The sequence below is a fragment of the Drosophila miranda genome (assembly GCF_003369915.1).
Source record: "Drosophila miranda strain MSH22 chromosome Y unlocalized genomic scaffold, D.miranda_PacBio2.1 Contig_Y1_pilon, whole genome shotgun sequence".
NCBI classification, from domain to species: domain Eukaryota; kingdom Metazoa; phylum Arthropoda; class Insecta; order Diptera; family Drosophilidae; genus Drosophila; species Drosophila miranda.
In genome coordinates this window covers 31,187,950-31,207,535 of record NW_022881603.1, presented here as the reverse complement: position 1 = coordinate 31,207,535, position 19,586 = coordinate 31,187,950, and the positions used below count along the sequence as shown (strand labels likewise).

At 45.7% G+C, this 19,586-nt stretch overlaps 1 pseudogene; it reads left to right on the top strand.

Annotated features, from left to right (window-relative positions):
* Positions 1 to 15,026, top strand: part of LOC117189341 — a 195,119-nt pseudogene extending 180,093 nt beyond the window's left edge.
* Positions 15,027 to 19,586: the final 4,560 nt, after the last annotated feature.

Below are 19,586 nucleotides of genomic sequence, written 5' to 3'. Positions count from 1 at the left end.
CACTCATTCTGGCGCTTTCTCTTACTTCAAGAGAGTCGGAAAGTAATGCACTGGGTTTAGACAATGGTTAACCAAAATACTGTAGGGTATGCAAAAAACTATGAAAGAACGCGAAATTTCCACAAAAAACTATGTATCGGCTTCAAAGGGTTAACGCAGCGAAACAAACACAAATTATGCTGCCAATGCACACAACCAAACGCAGCCAAATTATGCACAATTTGGCGCAACGATAGCGTTACCGAAGTAAAGGCAGCACCAACGAGGGGGAACGTTGGGAGTTGCTGCGGAGACCGCAACTCTACAGTTATACCCGATACTAAGTCAGTATGGCTCTCCTCCGGCAGACGACGCTAATAATACACGACACGACAAGGAGTGCGTGCGAGAGAGACAGAAAATCAGTCTGAGCGTGACGTCGGGCGCTGCGTAGCCAGTGGAAATTGATTTGTTCCTTTTGGCTATAAAAATGATCTGATCTGATCCAGATTCAGCAATCTGATAGATATGGTCATTATCTATGATTCTGCGTTTTTAGTTTTCTCGAATGTGCAATATTGTGGATGCAACAGATTTTCGTCCTTTGTGGGGGCGGAAAAGGGTGGGGCGAAGTTCTGAGATATACGTTTTACAGTGAGATCTAACAGAAGTGCGGATACCAAATTTGGTTACTCTAGCCTTAATAGTCTCTGAGATTTGTGGATGCCCCAGATTTTCGTCCTTTGCGGGGGCGGAAGGGGGTGTGGCGAAATTTGGACACGAAACGGTCAAGGTCCGATATCACAGGAGTGTGGATACCAAATTTGGTTGCTCTGGCTCTTATAGGTTCTGAGATCCTTGAACTCATATTTTGCAATTCGCAAAGCCAACCATGAAACCTGTGTGTTAGAGAGAGACAGAGCGAGGAAGAATGAAATTGTTTTCTTGATTCTGGCTATAATAATTATACGATCTGGTTGAGATTTTACGCTGTAGAAGATATGGTCATCCTCACCGATTCTGCGTTTTTGGTTTTATCGTATCTTTAAAAATGTGGATGCCACAGATTTTCGTCCTTTGTGGGGGCGGAAGTGGGCGGGGCGAAGTTTTGAAATATTTTTGTAGCGACATATCACAGAAGTCTGGATCCAAAACATCGTTGCTCTAGCTCTTATAGTCTTTGAGCACTAGGCGCTGAAGGGGACGGACGGACGGACGGACGGACGGACGGACGGACGGACGGAGGAACGGACGGACAGACGGACAGACGGACAGACAGACAGGGCTCAATCGACTCGGCTATTGATGCTGATCAAGAATTTATATACTTTATGGGTTCGGAAACGATTCCTTCTGGACGTTACACACATCCACTTTTACCACAAATCTAATATACCCCAATACTCATTTTGAGTATCGGGTATAATAAGCGGTACATCGCAAAAGAGAATTGAAAACAGCGGCAATGAACGGAGCGTCTGATTAGCAAGTACCGTAAACCCTCATCAATTTGCACTTTTCTTCAATCCACCAATATTCCGCATATAATAAATATTTTATGTTGCTGGCTGTTCACTTTGGTTTATTTTATTACTTTGTGTTTTATTTAATTGGTATTCCAATTCAACGAGGTGCCAATGAAATTGAGATCAGTGGCCAAATAGAGAAACACAGCGCACAAAATGGTGGCTTGGTTCTAGCACTCAATTTTTTTCGCACTAAATACCTGAGAATTCGGCATAGATTAGCCGAACACTTTCCTTTTTTTGTTGAGTAAAGATGAATCCAATTTGTCGCACAAAACCAGCCAGCTAGAGCTCTATTCGCAACAGAACAAAAAAAACCAATGACTTGTGCCGAGACAACGAAGATGCACTGTAGGTCACTGGTTTGTCGTGCGAATTTCCACGAAATGCTGGATGCCGATGTCCCTGCTCGGGCGCCAATGAAAAGAAGAGGCGCCAATGAAGACTTTTTCCAAAAACAAACGTGATGATGACTCCGGTCCAGCGGGCTCTAGTTTCGGTTTTTACGTTAAATTGTCAGGTAATGTATGACTAAAAAAAAACAAGTGCTCGACTTCAAAGCATTTATTGGACTGGTCGCAGCCAGAGATAGCAAAACTCCCCGACTCCACCGTCGAGCCGATCTTGAATGCGCAGAGAGCAGTACAAGAGCGCGGCGTGTGAGAGCAAAAGCTCTGCTCACAACATCGCACACGCTACGATAGGGTAATTACGATCGTCTGCTGCAACAACCACATTATTACGAGAATCAGAGCATCTCTCATAATGAGATTGAAACTCTGAAAAGTCAGCGGACTTATCACACATGTTGCACTTAACTTTTGATGCCATTTTAAGTTTTATTTTTTTATACCCGATACTCAAAATGAGTATCGGGGTATATTAGATTTGTGGTAAAAGTGGATGTGTGTAACGTCCAGAAGGAATCGTTTCCGACCCCATAAAGTATATATATTCTTGATCAGCATCAATAGCCAAGTCGATTGAGCCATGTCTGTCTGTCCGTCTGTCCGTCCGTCCGTCTGTCCGTCTGTCCGTCCCCTTCAGCGCCTAGTGCTCAAAGACTATAAGAGCTAGAGTAACGATGTTTTGTATCCAGACTTCTGTGATATGTCACTGCTACAAAAATATTTCAAAACTTCGCCCCGCCCACTTCCGCCCCCACAAAGAACGAAAATCTGTGGCATCCACATTTTTAAAGATACGATAAAGCCAAAAACGCAGAATCGTAGAGGATGACTATATGTTCTAGAGTGTAAGATCTCAACCAGATCGTATAATTATTACAGCCAGAATCAAGAAAACAATTTCATTCTTTCTCGCTCTGTCTCTCTCTAACACACAGGTTTCATGGTCGGTTTTGTCAACTACAAAATATGAGTTCAAGGATCTCAGAACCTATAAGAGCCAGAGCAACCAAATTTGGTATCCACACTCCTGTGATATCGGACCTTGACCGTTTCGTGTCCAAATTTCGCCACACCCCCTTCCGCCCCCGCAAAGGACGAAAATCTGGGGAATCCACAAATCTCAGAGACTATTAAGGCTAGAGTAACCAAATTTGGTATCCGCACTTCTGTTAGATATTACTATAAAACGTATATCTCAGAATTTCGCCCCACCCCCTTCCGCCCCCACAAAGGACGAAAATCTGTTGCATCCACAATATTGCAGCTTCGAGAAAACTAAAAACGCAGAATCATAGATAATGACCATATCTATCAGACTGCTGAATCTGGATCAGATCGGATCATTTTTATACCCAAAAGGAACAAAGCAATTTGCACTGGCTACGCAGCGCCCGACGTCACGCTCAGACTGATTTTCTGTCTCTCTCGCACGCACTCTTTGTCGTGTCGTTTAATATTAGCGGCGTCTGCCGGAGGAGAGCCATACTGACTAAGTATCGGGTATAACTGTAGAGTTGCGGTGTCCGCAGCAACTCACAACGTTCCCCCTCGTTTTTTATCGAACTTACCACTTTCACTATTGAAGTAGGACTAAGGGTTTCCTTTTTAAATGGTATCTTTTTAGGCCCCCAAACACCTTCTTAATCTTTTATATCCAAAACAAACAGTACCTGCTCACAAACCTGTTTCAAACGATTCCTACTGGGTCAATCTAATAATATGAGGGAAAGGTTACAACCTCTATTCTACCTGAAATCCACTTATTCTTTTTGTGTAATCCTCACTTGGAAGAAACCTGTTTCGAACGAATCCTATGATTCTCTTGTAATAAGAGGAAGTGAAATTCAACCAATCAAAAGTAAAACAGCAAACATTTAAAATAAATAGTGGTTAAATGTGTTATATTTATTATATACATATGTATATTATTTTTAGAAAAATACATAAAATATTCTTATTATATAAATATGTATTCGTTTTATTAAAATTTCGCCTCACCTAATTTTACCGCAGCAATTAAGTCATCATAATCTTCATCCCGAAGTAGTTCCTGGAGTTGAGATCTTTTATCATCATCCTGATTATCTACTAAATCGAAAATGTTGTCATCACCCGGGAAAATGTATAATGGATTATCATTATTAGGCGTTGCATTCCTTGGGTCATCGTCGTCATCATCCCATTTAATGTCACTTAACCAGGTCAAGTTGCTCTCGAGATAGGTTTGGGTCTTAATCCCAAAAATCAAGGACAGGTCTACGGAGCTCGGCTGAGAGTCCAGATTTATGGTTGATTCCGGTTGGGAATCGATAAAAATGATTTCAAGGTCATCCATCGGTGTTGAAAGATTACTAGTTTATGTACTAGCTGTTAGCTGTGAGTAGTTATTATATAGGCATTTTGCTATGGGACAGTGTTAGGTACACAAAGGAGGAATATAAATTATAGAGAAAGTAGAAAGGTTCAAGGGCATCGAAACCGTTTTTCAGGAAACACTTAAAAAATACCTCTAAACTATCACATTAGATTCATTGCAAAGGGATGACCTACCTGTTTGAGGGTTGTTTGAATCGCAACACGGGACCAATCGTAAAAACAGGTTCATTGACAGTAAGAGGGAGAAGAGAGAATATAAATGAGCGAAGGATCGATTTGAGAGGATTTTACATGGTTGAGAAACAGGATTGAGATCGAAGTTAGTTCATTATCACCGATAGGTGGCGCCACCAAGTAGTAAGGATAAGGGACGGCCGTATATTTACTATAAGTAGCATTAATTAATTTTAATGTCTTCCTATTATAATTTTATTCTTTGTGTGCTCCTATATATATCTCCATTAATTTGTGTTCTCTTACCATTCAACCCTCTATACGGACATCTAGAAACCCAGTTTTCCAACCTATGTTTTCTATAGGATGTAAATTTCAGAAACTACACACATTTGTTTTCCTAATTCAATGTTTATAAAATATCCTATAAGTATTTATTTAACTTGACCAGTTAATAACATAGCAGAAATTGTTTCCCAATTCAATGTTAATAAAATATCTTATAAGTATTTATTTAACATGATCACGTAATAACATAGCAGTATGATGCACACTTACATTCAACATGTTGCCAAGCTGCACATGCTTAAGCACATGCTGCTACAACATGCTGCGAATTTGGTAATTCAGTATAAAATGCGAGCGTCCCTTATCCTTACTACTTGGTGGCGCCACCTATCGGTAATAATGTGAACCAACTTCGATCTCAATCCTATTTCTCAACCATGTAAAATCCTCTCAAATCGATCCTTCGCTCATTTATATTCTCTCTCCTCCCTCTTACTGTCAATGAACCTGTTTTTACGATTGGTCTCGTGTTGCGATTCAAACAACCCTCAAACAGGTAGGTCATCCCTTTGCAATGAATCTAATGTGATAGTTTAGAGGTATTTTTTAAGTGTTTCCTGAAAAACGGTTTCGATGCCCTTGAACCTTTCTACTTTCTCTATAATTTATATTCCTCCTTTGTGTACGTAACACTGTCCCATAGCAAAATGCCTATATAATAACTACTGCAGGGGCTTTTGCTTATCACATTCGAGGCTGTCAAGTGCCACCCCCGACCCCCGACCACCCACCATCCCACCATCCTACCTCCCACGGCATTTGTGGGCATCCTCCTGCTCCGTGCAATAATTCAATTCATTTTCTATTTTTTGGCTCATTTTTATTTGACGGCGCGGCGCAAATCGAGTAAAAAACGAAGTAAGAAGCCTTGCTGTCCGTTTGGGTGGCAAGGGGTGTCCTGGAGTTTTTGGGTATGTGGCATGCATACGACTGCCAATGCATGCCACCCTTTTGGGGCAGCAGTTTTTGTATTGAGCTGCGCATCGGATGCCGCTGAGGAAATAATGATATGTAGTCAAAAACTGTACTTGAAGCGGTAAAACTGATGTGCAGATATGTGGTACGAATGATTTCATGGTAATAAAACCAATCGTGGAATTCTAAAATTTATTTGCTTTCTGCTTCTAATTGGTAACAGTTTTTGTATACATATTCCCTGACTTTTTGAAAGTTTTTGCTTCTTTGTTTGCCCTCCCATTGGAGTAAAGAATCAATTTTATAAAATCTACCTCGTTCCTCTGCACACACCCAATACCCAATGCCCATCCCTCCTCGGCGGAGCTTCCTCAATGCCAAATCAGTTTTTAATTTCCGCTCATTTGCGAGCGTCAGCGTCAGCGCCTCATTATGGTTGCAACGTTTTGTTTCTCAACTTTTAGCGGCAGTGCTGCCACTGTTGCTGCTGCCGTAGGAAACACACACCCCTATCTCCCCATGGGGGAAAGCCTGGAAAGTCCCATTCAATTGAGCGTGGGTAAATATGTTGAAGCACACACACATACATGCCCAGTCACTTCCACAGAGGACATTAACGTGGCTTTCTTTCCCTTTTCCATTTTTTATGCACTCTCTCGTTCTCGTCGTGTCATAAATTTAGTTCGATTTGCTGTGCAATCACATTAACTTGCTTCACCGGCAGCAGGAGCAGCTAGCCTCGAGTCCTGCCATGGTCCTGCTCCTATTTCTCACCCCACCCCCCCCCCCCCCCCCTCCATCCCCTCCATCGGAGCCGAGTGACCACTGTTTAAGTAGTGGCTGCTGTGCACCTGACGGCGCCAGTAAATGTCAGTTTTTAATGTATTTACTGCACGTTGCAAATGAAATTAATCAAGGGCTTTAATTAATGTGGCTGCTTGTCTCCCGTGTCGGCAGATATGTATGTTAGACAGTGACTAGATGGAGCGGTGATGATTGAGTGTCGTGTATGAGAGTGTGAATGATTTGCCCCAGGAATCCATGCGGTAGATGGCGGAGTAATTGCCGTAGGTTTTCGATGCGATGCCATCCTCGTTGTCTGCCCCTTCGGAATTCCATTTAATTACCGCACTCGAAACACCCACCAAACATTTATATTTATTTGCATAAATACTTTTTCAACACTTTTCCTGCGCTGCTGACACGTTTGCTGCTTACTTTTATTGCTTTTCTTCGGTTCCTTCTATTTCCGATTTTTCAATTTTCCTGTTTTTTCCCTTCCATTTTTTTTTGGGTTGGCATTTTGCACTACAATTATGTTAATTTCCTATGCAAATAAAATTTAATTGAAGCTCAGCCACGTTGCGAGGAACCAGGGTCCTTGTCCAAGGACCGCCGCTGGGACAGCTGGGCTCGTCCTGGCATTAATGTGGCTCGTTTCCTCCACTCCGCGCTAAGCACATTGGCCGTCGCCAGCATTAATTGCCAATAATTACCTTTCCACGTATTTTTTTTGTACGAGTACGAGTATCTTCCCTTTTTTCACTGTTTACCCAACAGCCCAATGATTCTTTAAATGGAAAGTGCAGCAGAGTGTTTAAGCTCGCGAGTCTGTATAGCAAGACCTTCCATTTGGAGGAGGACGCCGGAAAGGACTAATCATTCTAATATTGGTGTCAGTTGTGGCCAAATACTTAATAATTCCCTTGGAGCGAGCAGTTGCAACCAATTAAATTTGCATAAATTGCCCAGCTCATCCCCGTGGAGGGGATCCAAATGCCAAACAATAAATGTGCGCTGACAATTACAACAGAAATTAAATTAACTTATTAACGTCTCTCGTCTCCCGTCTCTCACAATGCAGTGTGTGTGTTTGTTGCTGTTGCACAAACATGTAAATGTCTCCCCAATTGACACAAATGAAATGTAGTACGACTGCGAGTTGGAGTCCGATTTCGATTCCGAAAATACCATCCACTGGCGCTTAAATACTGTATGTACTCGTATAATCCAATCAGCAAACAATGAGCGGGGATTCAGGACTCATTCGGGGGCGTGGCAAACAATTGAAAATGCATTAATTGTGGAAAATAAATAATTGAATTTTAGCCAGTGGGGAATTTTCGTGATTTGCAGTTTCAGTTGCTCAATGAAATCTGGGAATGGAATGTAAAACATATTAAATGCCATTCAAGGAGGTGTCAAGTGAATTAACACATTTTTCGCTCGATTGCAGGACTTTGACAAGGAGATCAGTGGCCACAAGATCCACTCGCCGAGCGGCAGCAGCCTCGCCCACTCCCTGCACCACCACAGCAACAGTGGCAGCAACCACACCAACAACAACAACAGTATCGATGATGATATGGAAATCACGGACGTTCACGGCCTGCTCTCGCCCCCGCCACACTCCCGCTCCCACTCCCACTCGCACTCTCCCTACGACACCAAGGACCACGTCAAGGAGCTGGAGTTCTACAAGAATCTGGCTGCCAAGGCTGCCTCCCTGGCCAACCAGCAGCCCGCTTCGCCGTTGGCCATGCCTCTGCCCATGCCGATGCCCATGCAGATCGACGCGGATGCGGACGAGGACGAGGCCGATGGCGACGATGAAGCGGAGGCACTGCGTCTCCGGCAGGAGGAGCAGGCCCAGGCCAAGGCCTTTGCAGCGCATCTGAACGGAACTAGTGAGTACATATCGAAAGCCAAAACAGAACCACCAGTCGGGAATGGAATGCACATCGAAAAACTTACAGAATTCTGAGCTGCGAAGACACTTTCAGTTCTCCTTTGACCTTTTTATGTTTAGACAATTTATTCTTATTTCTGTACTACTGTACTCGTAAGTTATCCAAGAACCATGAAAAGCTGCTTTCCATCCCTGACGCAATCATTTAAATCCCCTCTAAACCCGAAAAAGCCAACCAAGAGTAAACTGGCAATTAGTGTTCACCCCAGCCCACAGCCCCCAGCCCCCAACCCTTCCCCTGTGCCAGTTCCACTAATTTGGCAAAGAGTTTTGGCTGCCAAAACTAATGACAACATTTTGTGTGACTTTTGCTTAAATCCCTCCACAGTGCAAGACATGATAAATTTGCAAAAATTTCAAAATTTGGCCACGCTGCAGCAGCAGCAGCAGCAGCAGCAACAGCAGCAGCAACAGCAGCAGCAACATCCGCATCCACATCCACATCCTCATACACATCCACATCACGGGCATCATCATCACCATCCAGCCACGGCCGCTGCACTGGCAAGTCTTCAGGGCTTAGCTGCCTCCGTATTCAATTCGACGTTGAATCTCAGCGTCGGTGCTGAGCCTTCGGCAGCAGTTGGTGCGGCAGTCACACCGGCTGCGCGAGTCTCACCGCCCCACAGCAGTTGCCACAATGGCAGCAAGAACAAGACGTTAAAGGCTAACGGCGGCGGCAACACCAATGCACACAATAGCTCCAACTCCGGGTGTGGCTCCGTGTCGGGGTCTGGCTTTGGCTCCGGGGGCGGCAACGCGTCCTCCAGCCAGCATCCGGATAATCCTAGCAGCAGCAGCTCCCCCACGCCCTCAATGCCACATTGCTGGCCAATGTTCTGGCTGCGGCGACCGCATCGCCTCCGCCAGCCCTTCAGGCGCCACCAGCAAGCGCCCAGATGCCGCAAGTCATACTCGCCTCCGGGCAGTTGGTGCAGGGCGTACAGGGGGCCCAGCTGCTCATCCCAACGGCGCAAGGTAAGGACTTTTGTCTGGGATTAGTTATAGTTGTCAGTCAGTCAGTCAGTCCGTCTGTCTGTCCGCCTGTCGGTCTATCCATCGGTGTGGCTATCAATATCATAGTTGACTTGATTTGACTCTTGGCGGGACACCAAAGCTTGTAAAGCGATTAGGGAAACTTTCAATTTCCTCTCGTTTGGGCTCCGACATAAGCCGGGAAACATTTACATTGCAAAATATCTAATACATTATCCCCATCCGCAGGCATCGCCGTGCAGACCATTCTCACGATTCCCGTGAGTCCGCAGATACCCACCACAGAGCAGTTCCTGCCCAATGCATTTGGAGCCTATGCGACCTACCAGCAGCAACAACAGCAGCAGCAGCAGCAACAGAGGGAGCAGCAGCGGGACTTGTTGCCGCCGTCGCTGGCTGCCCTGCAGCATGCCACAGCGCTGCCCCAACTGGCTCAGACACCCACGAATTTACTCAAGCCCAATCTCTTTTCGACCGGTGTCCAGCAGCTGCTGACGGCCCTGCATCCGGAGCTCTTTGCCGCAGCGGCCGCCAACCATCAGCAGCAGCAACAGCAGGCACAACAGCATCGGGAAAGGGAGAGAGAAAGGGAGAGGGAGCGGGAACACCAGATGGCTGCGGCGGCCATTGGTCACCTGCCACATTCCCATCTCGCCGCCGATCTGCGACGATCAGCGGAGCGTACCCCCCCAGCAGGATCGCCAGGCGGCGGAAGTCCGGGGCTGCCTTCAAAGGGTCCGCCTCCACCACCGCCAGGCGCCGCGTTTCTGCTGCAGCAGCAGCTCCACATCAAACCGGAGACGCAGACGCATCTGCATCATCACCTGCCCCCGCAGGGATCAGCAGCGGTCTCATCTACGCATCCGCAGATCAGCCTGAGGCATCCGGACGAGTTGACTGCCCTTCAGATGGATCTGAAGCCCCTGGAGCTGAGTAGCAGCACCTCGCCGCCGATACCACCGCCAACCGCCGCCCTGGCACGTCATCATTTCGGCCGCAGTCTGCGCGTAGTCTCCCCCAAGCACAGTCCTGGTCGTATGTCCGCCAGTGGCGCATCTTCGAGCGGCATGAATCTCAGCCACCACCACGAGAGGCACGATCGACACGAGAGGCAAGATCGGCACGACCGACACGACCGCCACGACAGACACGAAAGACATGAGAGGCGCTCGCACACGCCGACGGCTACGGCCACGCGGGCCAGCGTCTCATCCAGCTCGGGTGCAGTGCATCATCTGCCGCACGAGAGGGGCGGTGGGAGCATGCCCCCGGGCAGACTGACGCCGCCGACCTCCACATCGGCGAGCTCCGCAAACAGCACCAACGATAGAGGCTACACATCACCACTGTTCCGGACGCATTCGCCGCCCGGACACGCCCTAAATATGGGCACCTCGCCGCGCCTGGAGCGGGACTATCTGGGCAACGGACCAAGCCTGAGTGCTGGCTCTGTTGGAGCCACCTCGACCACCTGTGGGCCGGCTGCCTCCGCGGCCGCCTCGAGCTCCACTGCCAACGTACTTAGCAGCATCAGCAGGTGAGAGAACGGACCGCTTCAAAGGAGTTCCATAGCTAAAACATTTCCATCCAATGCAGACTCAATGCCTCCAATGGAGAGCTGACCATCACCAAGTCGCTGGGTCCGCCCACGGCCACGGCCACGGCCACGCGAGCCTCGTCGGCCTCGCCCCGAAAGGATTCGCCCGGTCCGGGTCCATCCACGTCGAGTGCCTCTCTGATGCAGCCCCTCAAGCTGAGTCCATCGTCGCGCAGCGAGCCGCCACACCTGTCGCCCAATGGCAACGACAACGACCTGCTGATGGATTCACCGAGTGAGTAAAGATCGACTCTTTCTTTGCAATCCTGCTGCATGCTGCATTCAAATGTATTCATAAGTTAGCTTAGCAATAATTTGGGCCAGGCCCAAAACCAATTAATCACGCAGTCGGCTGTTCCATGTCTACATCCTTCAGCGACCATTGCTCTCGTGAATGGCCCTAAACATGGTTGAGTTAGAGGCTCCTGTCAGGATGCATTTGGGCCAGAATGATAGGATTAGATTGGGCAAGGATTATGGCTAGCAAGAAAAAGGAGAGTCTCTTGGTGTTGAGAATATTGAATTGATTAGATTGGAGCCCCATCAGCAAACCATTCCAAGCCTCGTCGGAGGCTCCCCCTGCTCGGCAAGCCTTAATTGAAACTTTTGGCTGCATTAAAAATGCAATCGGCACAAGCATCAGAGGCATCAGAGGCAGCATCAGTAGAAACAACAAGAAACAGGTCAAACCCCAGGCACCCATTAGAGACAAGCCATCAGGATCGGGGGTATGGGGTGATGGGGGATGGACTGGAATAGCTACTACCTAGAGCTGTCTCGATTGCTACAACGGATCGTTTGCGCATACAAATTGCAGACAATATGCGGCTTAATTACTACTAATTGATGCATACAAAAACTTAAGATGTTTTCCGCATTTAATGACATATTTCACTCTCGAAGCCAAACAACAAGGAGCACAGAGCCGGGGCAAACAAAGCAACAAAGCTGCGACGACAGCTTGAGATACGACCCGCCCGCCCGGCAAAGAATGCTTCCTGACTGCTGCCTCCAATGCTGCCTCCTCCTTCAATCCATTCTCGCAACTTAATTACCGCTAAAGCACCAGGCTCTCGTTGCAACTGGCTGCTGCTGCTGCTGCCGCTTCTGCTGCTTCTGCTGCTACTGCTGCCGTCCTAGCTCTTTCAGACACATGGCATCGTTGTCTCTTGCTTCTTGCATATCATTAATAAATAAATCAAAATTCTAGTCGAGTAGTTTGTTCGCTGGAGTCGCCTCCAGTGCTGGTCCCGTTGCCATCGTGCTAACCGTTCTCCCGGCAAACAAATTAAGCAGATAAAGGCAATAAGTTTCGCACTTTCCTAATAGACAAGAACAACCTGGCAAGAGTGTACGTTTGCTTATCCTTGGCAAGGGGAAAAGGAAAATGAGTTTTATCAATTTACCTGTCGCCGAGAGCCTGGTCCTGGCCTGGCATGGGCCAATTTCAGTGTAATAATATTTTGCAATTAACGCAATTAACAGTAATTACTCGTAAGACCCGACCCCCGACACGGCAGCAATTTATGCTGTCATTTGCGTTCCCCTCCACCTCCACCCAGCCAAGGAGGAAGACTTAGCTGTAGATTTCCCGTTTAGTGGCTAGACCTAAGTGCACTCACCTCTCCCACCCACGACGGGTGCTGGTCGAATGCAGATGCTCTAATTGGTGTCTCTTTTCGTTCTACTCCCCAGATGAGCCGACCATCAACCAGGCCACCACCAATGTGGTCGACGGCATCGACCTCAACGAAATCAAGGAGTTCGCCAAGGCCTTCAAGCTGCGGCGCCTGTCGCTGGGCCTCACCCAGACCCAGGTGGGACAGGCGCTGTCGGTGACCGAGGGACCCGCCTACAGTCAGAGTGCCATATGCAGGTGAGCTATGCAAGGACGAGGAGAATGCCAAGTAGCATTTTACACAGATTTACCCAAGACATGAAGTTTTTCAGGTACCCAACATTTACAAATGTGATCTGTTGTTTCAATTGTTTCTGTCAAGGTTAATTTATTTTAAGTGTACTTAAAGAAGAGATCAGATCAGAAATGAGTGAATAGACTGACGTGTCAATACTATTTTTGGAATACTTTCTTCCCCTGTATCAATATAGTTGTTTATCAGTTTATTCAAAACGATTATCTGTTTCCGTTATTGATTTTTTTGTAATTTTTTCTGGAAAAAATTTTCTCAGAGTGCCAGGACATTTTCTAACCGAGCGAGCTAACAGCGAGCGAAAAGGCTAACATAATTAAATGCGAAATTAACTAAAAAAATTGAAATAAAACAGAACCAAGACAAATTTAACGCTAAATTAATTTTCATTATTTGATTTGTTTATTTTTTTCTGAATCAAACGTCAACCCAACTCTATCTAACTCTCTCTCTCTCACCGCCACCAAAACGACGCGACTTAAATCGAATGTCGATTGTCGCCTGCCGCCTATCGAATGTCAACTATCAAGTGCAAGCAGTGCACTCGCTGCGCAGATGTACGCCGCCCAACTATCGACGCAGCAACAGAACATGTATGTGTGATGCCCCTGAGCGCTCTGAGTGTGTGTGTGTTCTGAGTGTGTGTGTGTGTGTGTAAAGAGAAACCTAACTAAAGTGCCCGAGCAGCATCGAAGTGCCCAGGCGCTCATTATTATCTATTCATTTTGCCATATATTGCATTTCGTTTGAATACCGCTTAATTTGCAAAAAGAGTGCGCTTCGAAATTGGCCCAGGGCATTGCCAACGAGCAGGGTATTCGAGCAACTGAAATGAGTTTCAGAATTGAATTGAACAAAGCTAAAGATCGGGAGGGAGAGCAGAGCCTCTCCCAAGCCAAAATAATGCTAATTGACAATGTCCTGGCACTTTAGTTACGTTTCTTTTACGTTATTTGTACTTGCGCAATGCGCACACCGATCGAGCACGCACGAGAGCCGCTCGACCTGACATCCCTACTAATTCAACCACCACGCAGGTTCGAGAAGCTGGACATCACACCAAAGAGCGCGCAGAAGATCAAGCCTGTGCTGGAGCGCTGGATGAAGGAGGCCGAAGAGAGGTGAGAGTATGGAGGCAGCTCCACGCGCCGTTAACGTCCACGATAGACGAGGCATAACTAAACAGCATTTCTCTCTTGTTTCGCCCTCAAGCAGTCACTGGAACCGCTACAAGTCCGGCCAGAACCACCTCACGGACTACATCGGCGTGGAGCCGTCGAAGAAGCGGAAGAGGCGCACCTCCTTCACGCCCCAGGCCCTGGAGCTGCTCAATGCGCACTTTGAGCGCAACACGCATCCATCGGGTGAGTGGTAACTTTCATTGCAGAAGACCATTTGCCACTGTCGAGCGTTCTCTAACGATATGTATATCCATCCATCAATAGGCACGGAGATCACCGGCCTGGCCCATCAGCTCGGCTACGAGCGTGAGGTTATCCGCATCTGGTTCTGCAACAAGCGACAGGCCCTCAAGAACACCGTGCGCATGATGTCCAAGGGCATGGTCTAGGCGGAGAGTGGGAGAAGGAGAGGCCCGTGTAAATAGAAGGCCCCTGTATATAGCTATATGTATATGTATATGCGTACGACTGTTTGTATGTGTTTAATTGTGTGAAAATGTGTTTGTGATAGTTGTAAGCCTTACATACCCCTTAGACTTTAGCATAGACCATGTAAAGTAATGATGTGTCATCGCATTTACCATACGATCCCACACACCCCACCCCTCACCACACCCGAGAACCCAATCGAATTGAATATTTAAGCATACTATAATCTAATCTTAATCATATCCCAAATAGCCTAAAGGTCGTCGAAAGTCCCCAAACCGACTTGCGCAGTTTTTAGGCCAAATTTTATTGATGTGCCATTCCAGAAAACAGAACAAACAACAAAACATACAAAAAAGACACGATCATACGCATAAAAGATTCAATTAGATATTAAATGTTTGAACAATTTCAACCAAAATTGAATGGATCTACATAAAGAACTCTTTAGATGAGTAAAAATACTTGCATTTAATGCGTTATCTACAGAAATATCGTATACGAAGTCCATTTTATTTCGATAACCATTCATAAGAAAATTATAGATCGTATAGAGATATACGTTTTATAGTGAGATCTAACAGAAGTGCGGATACCAAATTTGGTTACTCTAGCCTTAATAGTCTCTGGGATTTGTGGATGCCCCAGAATTTCGTCCTTTGCGGGGGCGGAACGGGGTGTGGCGAAATTTGGACACGAAACGGTCAAGGTCCGATATCACAGGAATGTGGATACCAAATTTGGTTGCTCTGGCTCTTATAGGTTCTGAGATCCTTGAACTCATATTTTGCAATTGGCAAAACCGACCATGAAACCTGTGTGTTAGAGAGAGACAGAGCGAGAAAGAATGAAATTGTTTTCTTGATTCTGGCTATAATAATTATACGATGTGGTTGAGATTTTACACTCTAGAACATATAGTCATCCTCTACGATTCTGCGTTTTTGGCTTTATCGTATCTTTAAAAATGTGGATGCCACAGATTTTCGTTCTTTGTGGGGGCGGAAGTGGGCGGGGCGAAGTTTTGAAATATTTTTGTAGCAGTGACATATCACAGAAATCTGGATACAAAACATCGTTACTCTAGCTCTTATGGTCTTTGAGCACTAGGCGCTGAAGGGGACGGACAGACGGACAGACGGACGGACGGACAGACGGACAGACGGACAGACAGACATGGCTCAATCGACTTGGCTATTGATGCTGATCAAGAATATATATACTTTATGGGGTCGGAAACGATTCCTTCTGGACGTTACACACATCCACTTTTACCACAAATCTAATATACCCCAATACTCATTTTGAGTATCGGGTATAAAAAAACGAGGGGGAACGTTGTGAGTTGCTGCGTACACCGCAACTCTACAGTTATACCCGATACTAAGTCAGTATGGCTCTCCTGCGGCAGACGCCGCTAATATTGAACCACACGACAAAGAGTGCGTGCGAGAGAGACAGAAAATCAGTCTGAGCGTGACGTCGGGCGCTGCGTGGCCACTGCAAATTGATTTCTTGCTTTTGGCTACAAAATTGATCCAATCTGATCCAGATTCAGCAATCTGATAGATATAGTCATTATCTATGATTCTGCGTTTTTAGTTTTCTCGAATGTGCAATATTGTGGATGCAACAGATTTTCGTCCTTTGTGGGGGCGGAAGGGGGTGGAGCGAAATTCTGAGATAAAAGTTTTATAGTGAGATCTAACAGAAGTGCGGATACCAAATTTGGTTACTCTAGCCTTAATAGTCTCTGAGATTTGTGGATGCCCCAGATTTTCGTCCTTTGCGGGGGCGGAAGGGGGTGTGGCGAAATTTGGACACGAAACGGTCAAGGTCCGATATCACAGGAGTGTGGATACCAAATTTGGTTGCTCTGGATCTTATAGGTTCTGAGATCCTTGAACTCATATTTTGCAATTGGCAAAGCCGACCATGAAACCTGTGTGTTAGAGAGAGACAGAGCGAAAAAGAATGAAATTGTTTTCTTGATTCTGGCTATAATAATTATACGATCTGGTTGAGACTTTACACTCTAGAACATATAGTCATCCTCTACGATTCTGCGTTTTTGGTTTTATCGTATCTTTAAAAATGTGGATGCCACAGATTTTCGTTCTTTGTGGGGGCGGAAGTGGGCGGGGCAAAGTTTTGAAATATTTTTGTATCAGTGACATATCACAGATGTCTGGATCCAAAACATCGTTGCTCTAGCTCTTATAGTCTTTAAGCACTAGGCGCTGAAGGGGACGGACGGACGGACGGACGGACAGACGGACAGACAGACAGGGCTCAATCGACTCGGCTATTGATGCTGATCAAGAATATATATACTTTATGGGGTCGGAAACGATTCCTTCTGGACGTTACACACATCCACTTTTACTACAAATCTAATATACCCCAATACTCATTTTGAGTATCGGGTATAAAAATAAAACTTAAAATGGCATCAAAAGTTAAGTGCAACATGTGTGATAAGTCCGCTGACTTTTCAGAGTTTCAATCTCATTATGAGAGATGCTCTGATTCTCGTAATAATGTGGTTGTTGCAGCAGACGATCGTAATTACCCTATCGTAGCGTGTGCGATGTTGTGATCAGAGCTTTTGCTCTCACACGCCGCGCTCTTGTACTGCTCTCTGCGCATTCAAGATCGGCTCGACGGTGGAGTCGGGGAGTTTTGCTATCTCTGGCTGCGACCAGTCCAATAAATGCTTTGAAGTCGAGCACTTGTTTTTTTTTAGTCATACATTACCTGACAATTTAACGTAAAAACCGAAACTAGAGCCCGCTGGACCGGAGTCATCATCACGTTTGTTTTTGGAAAAAGTCTTCCGAATTTTCATTGGCGCCCGAGCAGGGACATCGGCATCCAGCATTTCGTGGAAATTCGCACGACAAACCAGTGACCTACAGTGCATCTTCGTTGTCTCGGCACAAGTCATTGGTTTTTTTTGTTCTGTTGCGAATAGAGCTCTAGCTGGCTGGTTTTGTGCGACAAATTGGATTCATCTTTACTCAACAAAAAAAGGAAAGTGTTCGGCTAATCTATGCCGAATTCTCAGGTATTTAGTGCGAAAAAAATTGAGTGCTAGAACCAAGCCACCATTTTGTGCGCTGTGTTTCTCTATTTGGCCACTGATCTCAATTTCATTGGCACCTCGTTGAATTGGAATACCAATTAAATAAAACACAAAGTAATAAAATAAACCAAAGTGAACAGCCAGCAACATAAAATATTTATTATATGCGGAATATTGGTGGATTGAAGAAAAGTGCAAATTGATGAGGGTTTACGGTACTTGCTAATCAGACGCTCCGGTCATTGCCGCTGTTTTCAATTCTCTTTTGCGAAGTACCGCTTATTGGTGCTGCCTTTACTTCGGTAACGCTATCGTTGCGCCAAATTGTGCATAATTTGTCTGCGTTTGGTTGTGTGCATTGGCAGCATAATTTGTGTTTGTTTCGCTGCGTTAACCCTTTGAAGCCGATACATAGTTTTTTGTGGAAATTTCGCGTTCTTTCATAGTTTTTTGCATACCCTACAGTATTTTGGTTAACCATTGTCTAAACCCAGTGCATTACTTTCCGACTCTCTTGAAGTAAGAGAAAGCGCCAGAATGAGTGAAAAGGAAAGGGAAACTGTTACCAGGGAAGGAGGTTCAAAAGAAGGAGGGGGTCCAAAAGTCCTGCAAAAGTTAGCAACAGCAATGCAAAGACACGATAGGCTGATGGGCGATCTAAGGCGTGTGAGAACGGCCTTTGAAGAAAAAACTATTTCGTTCGACTCTCTTCAAATTAAATGCAGACTCGAGCTGATCGAAAATTATTGTGAAAAGTTGATGGATATACAGGCAGACGTGGATTGTTTAAATCCCTACAACGATCTACGAGCATCGGTCGAGGATATGTGTGTTACCACAAAGGCTCTGTACATGTCTGCACTTAAAGAACCCGAAACTCAGCGAATACAGAGGAGGGATAGGAGTAGCCAGCGTCATTCATCACATCTGCCTAAAATGAATCTCCCCAAGTTTAGTGGAAAACATTCTGAACTTAAAAACTTTATAAGCTGTAGTAGCCAGCACAAAATATAGGGAATTGGTTATCTTCTTTCGTCTCGTGAGACCCCCTAGTGATATTTCGAACGATCAAGCTTTAGCCGCTCTTAAGGTTGGATCAAAGCCTTAGCCGCTCTTAAGTCCGAACGCCCACGAACACATACAAGCGACGGACAGTGGGAAGCATAGACGGCAATCGTACGATTGCACAGTTAAGCTATGCTGTGCATTAGACGATCGTTTTATGCTGCTGCGAATGTTCTGGATCATACGATTGCACAGTTAGTAAAAAGCTCAAAAGCTCTGCTGCACTGGCTACTCAGTCCATCGTCTATTACTGCTTTGAACAATATAAGAAAGTTGATCGATCTGTAAAGACGTGATAATTTCCGAGTGCGAGCAACATACATATTGCACACACATATATATAGTGCTATCCGGAAAATATATATATTTCCACAAATATATGCTGGAAGCATATAGTTACAAGTGCCGTACAGTTCAGTGGTCAGTGAATGACAAGAATTTAGTGCAGATATATTTGGGAAAAGAGGTATGTTTTCATATTAGTGCCGTGCACGTGCTGACATAACCTATGTTGCAGGGAGGTGTACCTAAGCTGCCCCATCGCGGTATAGTCTCGAGAAGACTACCCTGGGAGCTGGCTTAGGCGAACAGTTGTCGAGGTTTCTCCAACTCCATCCATAATTCATCTTTTCTGGACCTTATATTGCCACCAAGTCGGAATCTCCAAAGATCCAAGTGGAACAGATCAGCCTTAATCGCCAAGAATATTTAGTGCTGCTCAGACATAAATAACTAAATACAAGCTTGGCGGAAGATTCGTCAGTACGGCCCGGAACCATATACATCGCACCTGTTGACCTCTAACCAACTTCAGGCGGTCAACAG